Genomic DNA, 16,771 nt, shown 5'->3' with positions numbered 1-16,771 from the left:
ATTTTGTACATTCTGCTAATATTTTGTTATTTTATCTTGTATCTTGTTACCACACATTACTATATTCACAACCACGCATCCTCATGTAAGCAAGCTCATCTAAAGAATGCTGTTTAACCTGGGTGTTGGACAATAAACCCATTCGTTGACGTTAATCTCTGGAGTGCCAGTGTATTCCTTCTGACCGAGGAAGAATCAGGTGTTGCACAATCCCACCAGCTAATAGACACACCCCGTGCTTTACACTTGTACTGCAACTCAAACCACAGTAGCAAAAGAATAAAGACCTGATCCAAACAGTAACAGTAATAGCAAAATGACATGTCCTCCAAATAACATGTGAGTATGGACATTCGACAACTGTGGACAGTCACAACTAATGTAAACATTTTGCAGTGTTGGGCAAGCTACTTGGAAAATGTAGTGAGCTAAGCTACCAGCTACTCTACATTAAAATATAGCTTCACTACATTGAAGCTATCCCCAGAGAAATGTAGTTAAGCTACCACCACGCTACTGAGAAATGTAGGTAAGCTAGTAGCTTCGCTATTTGTAGCCAAGCTACTGCCCAACACTGAACAATACACCCACCAACTGTGAAGTATTGGATGAAGGGTTCTCGAGATATGCAAAGGACACACATACAGACAGATTCCTTGCTTAGTACGATGAAAATCCTGGGAATTGTAGCTTCTCCATGTGTGATGCCATAGCGCCACCTAAGAGTACAGTCCCGGTATCAAAATTCTTCAGGGAAAGGCAGCGAGGTTTCCTAATTAACCAGCGTTGTGATATGCAATGTTTCTTCATTCAGAAATTTTAATATTCTACATTTCCGTGGATTCATGGATGTACACCGATGATGTATACAGAACAAATTTCCTAATGGACAATAAATACTTCATTCATTCAATGCAGACATTTTATTGTGGCGATTGTGTGGTATGAGTGGCTGTAGTTGTTAATCTATTTTAGACTGTATAAGCAATATAGGGATGTCACAATATATCGTCCCACGATATATCGCGATATCAAAACGTGACAATATGTATCGTTGAGATGAAATCTCATATCGTGAGAAAAATAAGCTGAACATGGTGGCACTGATCTGCATCTGATTGCATGCTCGCTCTCCTTTTCATTGCTTTGTTTGAACAGACGAGGGACGTTACAGACACGGAGGATGAAAATGGTGAAATTACTCAAATTAACGTGGAGGATGCCCCCCAACTTACAAATCGATCGCAAATTATTTATTTTTTTATATCGTATCGTTATCGTGAACCCAATATCGTGTATCGTGAACTGAGTGTATCGTGACACCCCTAAAGCAATAACAGTAAATATAACCCTTTAACTTATTAAATATAATGTAATTATTTTGTACAATGTTCATGTGTTATTTTCTTTTAAGAATTATGTAGAGGAAGAGCAGGGGAGGAAGAGGCCGTAATAGAAGGAGGCTTTCCGACAGTAGCCCAGACCTGACAGATCCCTCATATCCGTCTTCATTCAGTCCCATACGGGGACTCTCCACATGGTAAAACCATCACAGGAGCACACACATACTGTACAAATGCGCGCGCACACACACACACACACACACTGCATGCACACTCACTCACCCACCAACGGCAACACACACACACACACACACACTGCATGCACACTCACTCACCAACGGCACACACACAAGTACACTCGCAAGTCGCGCAGACCCACACCCACAGTCTCACACAGGAGACGCACATGTGTTCTCTCTCAATCCGAAGACCAGGAAATGGCTTTTACTCATATTTGAAAGCACAAGAATAAAGTGAGAAAGAAATAGAAAGAGAGAGAGAGAGTGTGTGTGTGTGTGTGTGTGTGTGTGTGTGTGTGTGTGTGTGTGTGTGTGTGTGTGTGTGTGTGTGTGTGTGTGTGTGTGTGTGTGTGTGTGTGTGTGTGTGTGTGTGTGAGAGAGAGAGAGAGAAGGGGGCGGGAGAGAGAACTCAATTGGCACTCAGTAGAAAGTGTGTGTGTGCCACTGTAGGCTGAGATAAAGACCAGCTGGGAAAATCTGGACAGAAGACATGAACAAGGAGCGTTCTCCTCTCCCGCACCACTTAGTGTCTGTGGGCCCTTGTGCATGGCTAAATACGAATTATACTTAGTGAGAAAACTTGTTTTGTTGTCAATTAGCCTGATTAAACATGAATTTATGTTTATTCAGTCAGTCTAGTTAAGTAGTCAATTAGTGCAGTTAAATAAGAGCATGTTCTTCAGCTTCAATGGTTAAATAAATGTGTCCATCCATAACTGTCAAAACCGGTGTGTGTTATTAATGAATTTAGAATTAAGTTAAAACAAGAATGTGTTGTTACTCCACTGAGAATGTGCACTTAAGTCAACTAGCCTGGTTAGATAGGAATCTGATCTCAGTCATCTTGCTTGGACAAGGCAAAAAAAAAAAAAAATGTAATTTTGTCTCCTGCCACTAGACGGGGTGAGAGATGGGGGGAGCCAAACGCCTGGCCATAATAACCACCAGACATGACTCATTCACCGTGGAATACCACAGCAGCCACAGACAGGTCTCTGGCAGACAAGGAGCAGAAACCCAACCCAGCAGAGTTTGTGAATGGGACAGGAATGAGTGAAGCCAGGGTAAATTTAATAGTCCTCCGATAGGTTTCAAAGATTTAGGAGTTTTAAAAAAATCACGAAGTGTTTGGTTTGGCTGATTTGTGAACGTCAAGTGTCTAAATGTCTATATGCGGCGCGTTTCATTGATGTGATGTGACGATCAGTTTTAGGACAGATAAGCCTGCCTCAGAAATTCAGCAGAGGAGAAACTCGCTTCATCTCACCACAAGGCAAACATCTTTGTTTCTCTGTATTTTCTTTAGTTAACTCTCTGCTACTTCCAGTGACTGTCTGGGCAAAAATCCCATTCCTCAAGTCGTCATTTGTAGCTCCTAAAAAACAACATATCACATTGTCAGATATGATTGCAGTTCTGATCATCATCATTCTTGCACAGACCTTCCCCCCACGGAGAATATCACTCAGTTTAAAGACTAACATGTGTTGGACAGTCCAATCATTATTTGTTAATGTGGAATGCTGCCAACGCTGGAAGAGCCGGGACTCTAATCTGCGGGCATAAGAATAACATATAACTAACATATTGTACAACTTAAAGTTTAGCAGGGGAGCAAACTGTGAGCGCTCGGATTACATGAAAACAGCAGGCAGGAAGTGTTTTGCAACAGCGGAAAATCTTCAGGTCCAGTCTGACCACCAGACGGTCACACTTCATCTGGCCTGCAGGCTGCGGTCAATGGATGGATACCTTCCCTACCCTAAGGGTTGGAGACGTCGTCGTACGTTTCCCCCTCCCTCCCACCCTCCCTCACCCACTTTTTTCCATTTCTCCTCTCCCCCCTCTCTCTCTTTCTCTCTCCTTCTCTTCCCCTTGCATACCTAACTGTACTCAGTTTCTTTAATACCTTTCTCTTAACCCCCACCAATTTCTTATTTTCTCTCTACACTCTTCTCTCTAGGTATATTTTGCAACTTTTTTGGGCCCTTCAAATGTAAACAAACTACTTCTTGTTCATTTTAAAGTATCTTTTAGCTCTGACAGAGCTCTCGATACAAGGAATATCAGTGTAATGTGAGAGCTGAAAAATGGTTTTACAGTAGATGTACTTGAAAACCATAAATGTTTTGTTTACGTTTGTATTGTTTGTAAACATTGGAGCAAATCAGGCTTGTGTTTTGAGTTATGGTGCCATAATAACAATTAAAAGAGCACATTGTCCATCTAGAAGTCCTATTCTTCAAGAATAGATGTAAAAAAGAAAACCTTTGTTTACATTTGAAGGGCCCTAAAAAAGTTGCATAGTACATTGTATATCTTTACAACTTTCTCTCTCATATACCTTTTTTCCCCTGATCTCTGCCTCTCTTGCTTCAGCTCATCTCACCTTCTTTCTTTCTCGCTGTCTTCTTCTTATACAGTATTTTTGCTCCGGTCCCTAACTCTCCCTCTCCTTAATACCTTTACTTACAGTATATTTTTGCTCCGGGTCCCTAGCTCTCCCTCTCCTTAACATCCTTACACAGTATCTTTGTGTGTCTCTTTTGCTCTCTTGCCTTCCTCTCATAACTTTCTCTCATTCTCTCCGTCTGTCTCTCTCTCTCTGTTTGTGGTCAGTCACACTTAATCTAGCGCCATCCATCTGTTTCTCTTCATTCGTTTATTCTCGTCTGTTTTCTATTAAGATTACATCAGGCTTTGACCTATTAGCGTGCCGTGATCCTTTTGAAGTCATTCTGTGGTTACAGGTTAAGCTCAAACCCCACCACTCTCCTCACTCAGAATAATGCACACAGTGTTTGGGGCGAAATATTGTAGGCTATGTATGGAGAGTGTAAGTTCTTAAACTTTTTCTTTTTTCTGGGATCCAGGATCATTAAATCATACTAGCGTTCGTGTCATGTGGAGAGACCCACTAGAAGCAGGCCTGTGACCCATTTTGTGTCCCAACCCATAATCCAACCCACCAAACTGTGAGCTGGAATATACTGTTCATTTAACCTCACATCCTGCAGATTTTGATTAGATTTTGAAGGTAACTTTACCAACCACGGCCATTTCTGCTTCTCATTATGATTGAAGTTCAAACTCGTGCTCAAAACTTCCCGGCTGGAAATGATGTGGCGTTTAGAAGAAAGAAATAAGAAAAAAAAACGTGTTATGCACATCAGGGTTTCTCAAACTTTTTCAGAACCCAAATGACTGTTGCTTGCCTAAAAATCTATAAATGTTTTTTTCGCAGAATTGTTGTTGTGTTGCTACGTTTGGAAGTAGCTGGCTTATGTCCTGTCAGTTATTGTACTAGCAAACCCTGCAACAGGAAGTAAGCTGCGGGAAATTTAGAATGTTATTATGTTGTCGAGTTGGAACCGTCTATACATTATGCATAACTACGATGTATTAACATTATACTTATCACAACTGCTAACGTGTTGTCATGTGGACAGCCGCCGAAAAGATCCCCGTGGAAACTGAATCTTAATTTAAGAAAGCAGGCAGGATATAGGGAGCGATTGATGCTTCCTATCTCCAGCGCTGATCCCTTATGTGTTTCCTTTCTCCTAATCATCCCTGATCAGTGGGCTAATAAGTAAAACGTCAATGTTCATTTCCAGATGTAGATAGAGATATCATCTCCTTCCAGATGCACATAGAGATATCATCTCCCAAGCCCTGGACTAAATGACTCCCTTCTTTCCCCCCCACTTGGATGGCTGTGAATAGAGATTGACTGAAATGTTAAACTGTACATCATCATTACGCCAGGGTCAAAGCCGGGGTAAGTAGCCAATTGGCCAAGTAGTGACGCTAAACTGACATCTATTGGCCAAGTAGTCGCGGGGTGGGATGTTAAAGTCGTTTAGGCTCATCAGGCTAAGTGGTCACAGTTGACTGAGAGGTCTCGAACCTCACCACGTCTGGTTGTGGGTAGTTTTCTCTGCCAGCTATTCTCAATTAGACCCATGGATGAGAGGAGGACATCTGGGCTGCTGAGTCTGTGTCTGCTTGACTTACATATAAATATATGTCAACAGGCCTTCGTTTCACAAATTAATCATGCAGGCCCTGTCTCATAATCATTTATTTAATCACCTGTACAAGCTTTGCACTATCGTCAGTACTCTTTAAAGAGTATAAGTGAGAGGAAAGGGCCATCTTTCTGACTGAAGGGTAAGGGGATAATGATAACCCTGAGATGCTGTGACCGCGATATCAAGCAACCATACCGCATCATACTGTACGGTAAGACTTCCTAATACCGTGCCCACGATATTTTGTACACTATGCAAGGCACCACTACAAATAAGTTCAAAATGGAGGACCCTTGTGTAAACATTCTATTAGTTTCAATTTCAGTTCAATAAAGCAATATTTTTTCTTCAAAGCAAAAATACTTGTTTGTTTGTTTTTTCAATAAGCCATAGTAGGTTTAATTAAAAGGGGGGGAATCAATACCATGAAATACTATATCCCGTTATATTTTGGTAGCGTACCATATTGTACCATATGTCATATTGTTACACCCGTCATGACAAAGGCTTATATCTGGCTCTCATTTAGAGATCCATGGGTAAGATCACTGAGTGGAGGTCAGGTCTGTTTGGCTTGATGTACATTCAAGTGCCCTTTGCTTGTTCTCTACTGCAGGATAAGGGGGGCTTGATTCATTGTGGTCTGTGTCATTGATCATTTTAGACACCAGTGTAAGGATTGCATCAGCCTAGATAATAATTTGACATTATTAACTAACTATGTAACTAACTAACTAACGAATTAACTACTGTAACTAAATAAATAAAATATACATACATACATACATACATACATACATACATACATACATACATACATACAGTACATGCATACATACATACAGTACATACATAGATACATACATACATACATACATACACACACACATACATGTACATACATATACATATACATACATACATACATACATACATACACTGTACATACATACATATACATACATACATACATACATACAGTACATACATACATAGTACATACATACATACATACATACAGTACATACATATACATACTGTACATACATGCATATGCCCACATTAATAAAATAATAATAAAAACACAAAAGCATGAGTAAAGGTTGTTTTTCTGACTCAATGTCTTGAACCTGACTGTAGCTGTGGTGGTACAGTAGTACTGTAGATGAGACATAATGAGACTCACAATGATGACCATGAATGATTCTATTATCTAAATCTGCTTGATGTCATACAGAAAATAGGAAGATGATATTTGAATATGGCCTACAATATTTGCACTTTAGCTCCTTTCAAAATGGAAAATGTTCCCATCCTTGTCCTTCCATCTCTCACTGTGCAATAAGTCTACAGATTACTGATGAATTACATCTACGTACTATTACTTACTTTCAATTGCTAGTGAAAGTCAAATGCCACTGTCACAGTAAGTCAAAGTAGCAAAGCAGTCACCACAGCTCACTGACCGAGGTGATATTTAAAAACAAAGTGAGCTACAGAAGGAGAAGTGGAAAGAGTGACGGGGGTGAAAATAGCAACAATACAATGTTTTCTTTCAGAAGATAGCACATGGTGGGCAGTTGCAACTACTGAAGAAGAAAAAAAACAACTACATCTACTTCCTCATCTTCCTCCTCCCTCCTCCTCCCACCTCTTGCTACTCGATTCTGACCACCATGCAACTCTCACCTCTCTCAAAAAAAACACCTCCCTCCACACCACACGCGTGCGTCTCAGATGCCCCTTTGACTGACCGAGGTGAATGAAGATACTATAACAGGTGAGTGCATTTGTATTTTCACCAGTTGGATGTTGTTTTGCAGGTTAAATTGTGTTCACCCCCCCTCTCTCTCTCTCTGTCTTTCTCCCCCGCCTTTTGTTTTTCTCTCCACCTCTCTTTCTCTCCGGTGACATTACAGAGCTCGTGTCAGCGGAGATGTTTGCAGGTGCGTTAGTTCTGGGCACCATCCTAACAGCTTTACCAGGTAAAGAAAAACACCTTACTAAATAATATATTATATAACTTTAGTCACCTTGACGTGCAATTTTCAATCGAACGATTGTATCCTTTTTTTATTACTGCGGTGTTTCTTTGCACACAAGGAGAGGTGAGAGATGAGATGGCTGGCTGTTTTATTGTCAGATATTTGTCTTGCGTACACACACTGCTCACATCAACAAAAGGTGTCACACATGACAAGTGACAACAGTTGGACAGAAAAATGAATCATTGACCTACAGGATGCATTATACATCTAAGGTTGGGCAGCCAGGTGCCCTTCCTTTACGCCCAGGTTATTTATACAGGAAGTATTGATTGTCTTTTGTGCTGTGTAGTCAGCCAGGCAGGCACTTACTGTAGCACAGGCTGACAGCATCAAGCCTCATCATCAGGGCTCCATTGTACTGTATGTGTCACTCGCTGAGCTGAGTGGATCTGTGGCTTTACAACGTCTTCTCCGAGGATCTGCACACTGACCCAATCACTTTTCTTCTTCTTCTTCGCCTGCCAAAATGTGCCCTTCTTTCAGGCCGCTGAGTCTCCAATAATTTATTCCATAACTCGAACATATCTTATATTTCGGGACTTTGGGCCAGTAGCTTTGGGATGCTAGTTTATTTAGACATTTGGGTGATCTGTTTTGATCTTCCCGAACCCAACCTTTGGCTCTGGAGCCAGTCTTTAGTAAACACTGGAGCAGATGGTGGAAAGCATCAGTGTGGAAAGACAGCTGTGTGTACAGTACAGTAGAGAGATGCTGTTGGAAGGCCTTGGGTGCTTTGCATGCGTGTCATGTTTTTCGGTGGGCCTGACAGCGATGTGCTTTTTGTGTATGTGTGCACGTTACTAACTGTAACTGAGCGTGCCTCTGTATTTGTTCCATACATGTACATCTCAATGTGTGTGTGGTGTGTGTGGTGTGTGTGTGTGTGTGTGTGTGTGTGTGTGTGTGGTGTGTGTGTGTGTGTGTGTGTGTGTGTGGGGTGTGTGTGTGGGTGTGTGTGTGTGTGTGTGTGTGTGTGTGTGTGTGGTGTGTGTGTGTGTGTGTGTGTGGGGTGTGTGTGGGTGTGTGTGTGTGTGTGTGTGTGTGTGTGTGTGTGTGTGTGTGTGTGTGTGTGTGTGTGTGTGGTGTGTGTGTGTGTGTGTGTGTGTGTGTGTGGTGTGGGTGTGGGTGTGTGTGTGTGTGTGTGTGTGTGTGTGTGTGTGTGTGTGTGTGGGGTGTGTGTGGTGTGTGTGTGTGTGTGTGTGTGTGTGTGTGTGTGTGTGTGTGTGTGTGTGTGTGTGTGTGTGGTGTGTGTGTGTGTGTGTGTGTGTGTGTGTGTGTGTGTGTGTGGTGTGGGTGTGGGTGTGGGTGTGTGTGTGTGTGTGGTGTGGGTGTGTGTGTGTGTGTGGGTGTGGGTGTGTGTCCCTGCAGGTAGCCAGAGCAGGTGGAGTGTGTCATTTTCTAGGAGGGAGATCTGTGTGTGGGCAGGAACAACGGTCACTCTGCCCTGCCGTTATGACTACCCATCAGGTATTCTGCCAATGTATCTTTCAGTTTTTCTGTTGCAACGTCTTGTTACTTCTGAGATGGAGCTCGGCTCCCAGACACTTGGCTCCGCCTACCAATCGTCTGGGAACTCTTTGTCAAAAATCGCCCGCTAACAAACCTACGGCCCTTTGTTAAGTTACGGGAAATGACGCTCTCCCTGCATTATCCTCCATAGTGAAACAAACTGGAGATACAGAGAATCACTTCGTAACACAGAGAGAGCTTTTTAAAACATTGGAAATGAATGTCGCGAGCAACGTTACGTTATTCGATTCTTATTCTTATTTGATTTACAAGCACAAGACTTCTGCATTGCCTTAAAGACTCTGGATTGGTTCTGCGACACAGTTTGTTTGTTTTTAACTCTCAAATCATTTCCAACCAGATTTAACAAGGAAAGCTGGGAGAAAGCTCTCTCTAGTCTCTAGTTGAGCGACACGGATAGAGACTGAGAACTGAGATTTTGGCTCATGCTGAGAAAGTGAAACTCATGTAATACCTGATATTATTACCAAAATTATGTTATGTTTGCTTACAACATAGTTTCAAATGCTGTAGATACACATTTCCAAGCACGCAAGCAGCTAAGGTAGAAACCAACTTATTCAATTGCAGGAATGATCCTAGACTCTGAGATGCTTGATACTGTTGGTTTTTTTTTCATCGCTTTTGTTGATTTGCATCATCATCTTCATCATCTTCTTTTTCTTCCTCCCCTATAGACCTTATTCGATTGACGTAACTCACGTACGGGCACGCCCACCGACGCCATGTTGTTGACATAGAGCTGCGGCTCTCAAGTGACAGCCTATGTAAGATTTGTGTTTATAGGAAGCTAGCCGCCGTTAACCTTACCTGTATCGTTCCTGTTGTGTTCGGATGGTGACCTGCGTTATACATGCTGTAGTAATGACAGCAATAAAGTCCCCGTGGTTTGTTTTTATCTATACCGTCCACAGATGTGAAGGGAGCGAGACTGAGGATACGTCAGCACACAGGAGATGTCTGGATAGTTGGGAGAGAGAGGTGAAACTTTCTGGCAGCTCCTCACAGCAAAGTCTGTTCACCTCGTTTTCTTTTGTTTATTATTACAGTCATTAATGGCAGCATACAAACAACAACTTTGGGGTTTTTATCACTATTGTAATGGAACAGAAATGACAATAAGGCTGTTACTAGTTGTCAGCTGCTGCAGCGCTGTGCGTGCAGGACGGTATGTCAACAATATGGTGCCGTCCAGGGTTCGCGAATAAGGTCTATTCCTTCATTCTGTCTGTTTGTCCATCTAAAGCTTAATTTATACTTATTAGAAAGTGTCGCTCAGGACATGGTCGCAGACGAAAAAGAAAGTGTCGCTCATGGTGTTGCATTTATAATTCAGTGAATGTTCGCCTCGGTTCAACGGTCACGTGACACTCGAACGCTATAAGCAGCTGCAGACAGCCAAGAGAAGAGAGGGAACGCACAGTGAAACCAACTCGGAGGCAAGATATAACGTACTTGGCTGCAGCCGCATATAAACGACACACAACTCACCTCCTCTCTCTCTGGGAAATTGGTCACAATGTTCTTTGTGATTTTCACGAAGTCATACATCAAGGACAGGCTGATAAAAATAGCGGGGACACGTTCATTCATTTCAATCGAGTGAAAACCAAAACAAGGAAGTTAAGCGCGTGCCGTCTATATAGCCAATCAGACTTGCGCGACACATCGTGACGTAGTCAGTAGGGGTGTGCCGATTAATCGTTTTTTAGATGCATCGCGATGAGTCACGTGACGATTAAAATCGATTCACAATGTTCGATTATCGATTATTTATTTTTTTGCATTTTTTTTTGCATTTTTTTTTTTGCTTTATTTGCGAAAAATACGGTATTTCGCCCGGAAAGTAGTTCCTTAACTGTAAAACAAGACCAAAACCGAAGTACTGGAAACTGGAATCACTGAAGAAAGCATGCAGGGTGGCTGTAACATGTGATGCGTGGACTTCAGTCGCAACTGAAGATAATGGAGGTACATTTGTTTGCTTACTTTAATTAATGGATACTGACAAATATACCTTGCTTAAAAAAAATCCTGTTTGGTGAAAAAGATGCATCGAAAATCGTGATTAATCGTAATAATCGTAATAATCGTTTAATAATCGAATCATAGCACCCTTAATCGTAATCAAATCGAATCGTGAGGTGCCTAAGGTGGCACACCCCTAGTAGTCAGCGACACTAGACATTTCACCAGGTAGCAGACACTGCTCGCCGACACTTGAAAGTGTCGACTCAAGTCATCATTTCTGTCGGCGGCCGTTTCAAAAGTGTCGGCAGACAAAGCATAAATTGGGCTTTATTTGCACTAGTCTTGTGCTTTTGAATTGACTATTTTTTATTTATTTTTACAGGCCACACAGTGAGGCGGGTCATGTGGTTCCGTGTGTCTGCAGAGGGTCGCAGGGAGTTTACCTACCACTCTGACCCAGACCTGATCAGCCCGTCCTACCGTGGACGCACACGGTGAGAAACACACGCACACACGCGTGCACACACACACACACACATACACGCACGCGCACGCACGCACGCACGCACACACACACACACACACACACACACACACACACTATGTAATGGCGAATGAATCAACACCATTGTGATAGTTCAAGAATGTGAAGGAGTGAAAGAATGAATCACCAGAGAATCAAAGTATGCACAAATTAACAGAACACAACTTAATGAATGGATTTGTGAATGGATGTATAACAAGTCAATCCTGGATTCCAGCTACATCGGGGTCAGCTACTCCAGCTGTTCAGTCCAGATTAGGGGTGTTAGGCTGAGTGATGCGGGCCAGTACCACTTCAGGTTTGAGACAGACCAGCCCCAGGGGAGATGGACCTCACCTGACACCGTCTCTCTGGCCGTCACAGGTACAGTAGGTCCAGCTTCCCTGAAAATATGCTTCAGGGTGGGATGAACCTTGAGGCACGTGAAACAGTATTTATAAAGCATGTGCTAACATGCTTTCCTGTGAAACTGGTGACATTCTCTGAAAAAGCATGTACCGTAAATTCCGGACTATAAGGCGCACCGGTCTATAAGCCGCACCTTCAAAGTTGACTATTTTTTTCTTATATAAGCCGCACCGGACTATAAGCCGCGGGTGTTTTAATGGTATTTTTTGTTTTTTTTACAGTGTCCGCGGTGTGGTGAAAAGAGGGCAAGAGAGGAAATTAAAACAGAAGTGGATTTATAGTTAGAAAGAGTGCTAAAGAAGAGAGAATTCCGTTTTTTATTTTTTTATTTTAGTTACTCACAGTACTATTGACCAGTCCAACTCAAAAGATATTCGGCAGTTTCACTTTGAGCTCTTGTTCCGCCGCTGTCCATCAATGGTTATGACGAGTCTCGCTGGGTACAGTACGCCAAAGCGATATCCATTGACTCGATGATGCTGTTGTATGTTGCGCGTTTCTGTTGCACCAACGCGGAGAGGTCCTGCCGGACGAAAAAGCGCGTACCCTCCCAGGTGAGGGGCTTCTTCCCCGCAGCCTGGAGGATGAGTTGACGGTCGGGCCAGCGGAGTAGGCAGATGAAGATGGCCCTCGGTGGCAGGCCGGGGTCTGGACGTGGCCGAGGCGCCCGGTGTGCCCTGTCCACCTCTGGTGGTTTCTCGCCTTCCTTCAGGTCCAGGATGTAACACAGGATTTTGCCACGAAAGCGTCCATGTCACCAATCTCAGCTCCCTCTTTTACATTGATCAGGCGAATGTTATTTCTTTTACTCCTGCTGATTAAGTCATCAACCTGCGTGTGCAGGGTTTCGATTTTGCATTTTATCCATTTTCGGACTCACTGTGTTGTTTTTGTCCTCCAGTGCGCTGATGCGCTTTTCCGCATTATAAACTCTGTTCACGGTTGCCTTAGTTTCTTTAGTGAGTGAGTGGATGGACTTCTGCACGTTTTCAAACTTGTTTTCAAGCTGCTCAAAACCTCTGAGCGATGTCGGACTTAATCGATAGTGTTTCACGGAGTAAAAGTTTAGCCCAAGCCGTGTATCTCCAGCCTCCAGCAGGTGAGTCATTTCCTCATTCATGGCGTGATTGCTTCGTCTTTTTCTTTCTGCTTACCTGTGTTGTGTTATGTTATGTTATGTTATGTTGTTAAAAGAGGGCAAGAGAGGAAATTAAAACAGAAGTGGATTTATAGTTAGAAAGAGTGCTAAAAAAGAGAGATTTTTTTTTTTTTTTTGGAAAAAATCCATAGATAAGCCGCACCGTTATATAAGCCGCAGGGGCCAAAAAAGCCCAAAAAACGGGAAAAAAGCCGCGGCTTATAGTCCGGAATTTACGGTACTGTGACATTACAACATCCCATTGAGGTATTCACCCCGCACTTGTTTATATAATTTAGATATGTTCATGCACAGTCCTGGCAATTTGTGTGTGTGTGTGTGTGTGTGTGTGTGTGTGTGTGTGTGTGTGTGTGTGTGTGTGTGTGTGTGTGTGTGTGTGTGTGTGTGTGTGTGTGTGTGTGTGTGTGTGTGTGTGTGTGTGTGTGTGTGTGTGTGTGTGTGTGTGTGCGTGTGTGCGTGTGTTCAGACCTCAAGGTCCTAGTGCATCCAGCGAGGCCAGCCAACATGTTTGCCTTTGGAGAGACTGTGTTTCTAGGCTGTCAGGCCAGCGGATGTGCTGCTCCAGGAAGGAGCCTTACATTGTACAGGTGTGTGAGTGTGTATGTGTGTGTATGCATGCATGTATATTATGTGTGTACAACTATGTGTATGTATTGTGGGCTTCCCCACTGTTTGTACTTGGAGCTGTTAAGAGAGTTAAAATGAAAGGACACTTCTAGATGCCATAGTATGATGTTTTGCACACAGGAACGGACTGAACCTCGGCTCCTATGAGAAATGGATGATTGTCAACCACTTTGACCAACAGCATACCGGAGCCTATGCTTGCCGACCAATCCCACCACAGAATGTACAGTCCCCACCCCTGTCCCTGGCTCTGGGATGTGAGTAATCAATCAATCAATCAATCAATCAATCAATCAATCAACCAACTAACCAACCAATCATCCAAATAAGCCAAACAAAACACAACATTTTCACAAATTACATTAGTGCACGCTTCACGTACTCATTTCACCATGGGCACACTTTTTTTGGGTGTGACCAAACTCCATCGTGTTCCCAGCAGCGCACTTCCCAAGGTTGAACTCAATCAGATGAGATTGGAGGCGATCGGAGCAAAGGTGCGCCTTCCAACTCCGGACATACAGAAGGACGGACATACATACGGACATACATACACACATATGGCCCTCCAATTATAGTAGTAGGATATCCTGGTGCATTCACATGTGGATGGGAAGGTCCGACATCTGGCACTTCAAACAATATTGCATTCATGTTTTTGGTTTGAAAATAAAACAAAAGACAAACAATAAACAAACTATGTGGATTTGGCTGGCTCTTGCTTTTGAAAAGCACTTGACACTCACTAGTTTCTTGACCAGGGAATAATGAGCAAAAGAGAACGCATATCAGATGTCTGACAAAGTAGATTTTAAATGAATGAGTGCATTATTCAGATTTTTCCGCCATCAGGAGGTTAAAGGTTATCGTTGACTCATAAGTTGGAAACTTCGGCAGCAAAATGTTCCCTGACTCTCCAACTCCATCATCAGACTTGAATGTTGTTTTTCCCAACTAGGACATTTTCAGATATATTCAAAAGCATTGTGTCTGATCCTTTAACAGTGCAGTGTCTCAGCAAAATGAATCAGGGACTGTATACGCCTGCTAGTAGCTCTGATCAAAATGAAGTGTTTTTCATACAGAGTTGTGTGTGTGCAGTGTATACTGTAGTTACAATTTGATTTGCCCAATTTCTACATCCAACCATTGAATCATCTCCTCTCCTCTTTCAACTTGTCCTCTACTCTCCCCCCTCCCCTCTCTTTCTTCTCCCTTTCTCCCCCGTCCAGATGGTCCTCGCTCCACCACCATAGCGGTTTCCCCTGTAGGAGAGGTGACAGAGGGGGAGTCGGTCACTCTGACCTGCAGTAGTGATGCAGCTCCACCTGTAGAGAGCTTTGCTTGGTTCAAAGGTGCGGGACTCCATGTTTTCTGTGTATCAATATGCTGACTGTATATACTGTATTGACAGATTAACGTGTACTTTATTCGTCTTTATGATGATGAATTATTAATATATTTTTTAAATATTTTATTACAAAAATGTATAGAACAATATACGAACAAGACAAACAAGCTCAGACACAGGAAAGGAACAAAAGAAAGAGAGAGAGAGAGAAAAAAACACATACATCATCGGCATTGAACATTACAACATGGTGCTATCAGCAACATAAGGTGCTTATGTGTTTGTAAGAGATCATGTGCATGGGATCCTACATAAGGGGTCCATGAGACACCAGCCGGAGGAGCCATCCGTCACCCCGCCCTAACCTCAGTCACTTGTCATTCTTAACCTCATCAAAGTAGGCCAAAAATGGGTCCCAGATAGTTGAGAAACTTTTAAGCGAGTCGGTTCTCAGGGGCCTCACCTGAGTCTCTCCATCTGTATAACAGAGATCATGTCCATCAGCCACACCTGAAAGAAGGTGAAGAGGAGGGCTTCCATTCCTTCAGGATGAGTCTTTTGGCGACAGTTGTCCCCAGTGTCAGAGATTGTTGCACAGCTGTAGGGAAGTTCAGAGAGGACTCCAAGCAGCCGAAGATCCGAGTTCTGCCTCCGGTTGTAGGGTTATTTTGTAGGCCTTAGAGTACAAATCAAATATTTTGCCCCAGAATCCCATTAGTGAAGGGCAGAACCAGAAGGCATGAGAAAGTGTGCCCTCTGACACCTGACACCTGTCACACAGTGGTGAGACAGAAGGGAAGCCCTTGTGTAGTTTATCTTTGGAGTAGTGAAGATGGTGAGTGACTTTAAATTGGATCAGCTGATGTCTGTTATTAACTGAGCAGAGTTGTACTACAGACAGACTCCTTTCCCATATAATGTCAGATAAATCAACACCAAGTTCCACCTGCCATGCTTCTCTAATCCCCTCAGTAGAGGCCGTGTTGCAGTTATCAAACAGACGTACAATTCTAGAGATTAAATGCTTGGAGTGAGGAGGGCTCAGCAATACATTGAAAAAAGCATGATCGTTTGGGAGCGCTTCAAAGGTGCAAATCTTGGATCGAACATGATTTCTGATTTGGAGGAATCTGATCTGATTTGGAGGAATCTGAGCCAGTTCGTGCCGGGCAACTCAAACTTCCTCTTCAGTAGATCAAAGGATGCAAAATGACCATCTACTGCATGCATGTATATGTCTTTGATGGAAACCAGCCCCTTCTCACTGTTGGTACATTGACTGTACCTTTTTGTATGATTGTATTTTCTATGTTCAGGACCCCAGGAAGACTAGAGGTACTTCCTCGTGCTTCTAATGGGGATCTTTAAATAAACTAAACTCACTCCAGGCGTATTAATGAATGATTGAATCAGATAGAGTTTGCTAATACAATAGAGACTTATCAACAGTTCATCAACTTTATTGAATTTTGGTAGCTTTGTATAGGCCCTTTGTGAGAAGAAAGCAATGTTTTGGT

At 42.8% G+C, this 16,771-nt stretch overlaps 1 pseudogene across 1 annotated transcript in view; it reads left to right on the top strand.

Annotated features, from left to right (window-relative positions):
- Window positions 1-7,552: 7,552 nt before the first annotated feature.
- Window positions 7,553-16,771, top strand: part of LOC310771627 (B-cell receptor CD22-like) — a 32,621-nt pseudogene continuing 23,402 nt past the window's right edge. The window contains exons 1-7 of the transcript in view: window positions 7,553-7,601; window positions 9,033-9,131; window positions 11,548-11,659; window positions 11,927-12,072; window positions 13,743-13,863; window positions 14,024-14,160; window positions 15,136-15,258. The product of the transcript in view is annotated as a B-cell receptor CD22-like (transcript). The remainder of the gene's footprint in view (window positions 7,602-9,032; window positions 9,132-11,547; window positions 11,660-11,926; window positions 12,073-13,742; window positions 13,864-14,023; window positions 14,161-15,135; window positions 15,259-16,771) is intronic.

Source organism: Poromitra crassiceps (assembly GCF_964638095.1).
Source record: "Poromitra crassiceps genome assembly, contig: HAP1_SCAFFOLD_908, whole genome shotgun sequence".
Lineage (NCBI taxonomy): Eukaryota > Metazoa > Chordata > Actinopteri > Beryciformes > Melamphaidae > Poromitra > Poromitra crassiceps.
Note: the sequence above shows the minus strand (reverse complement) of the source record. Positions and strands in the feature narration are given on the sequence as shown.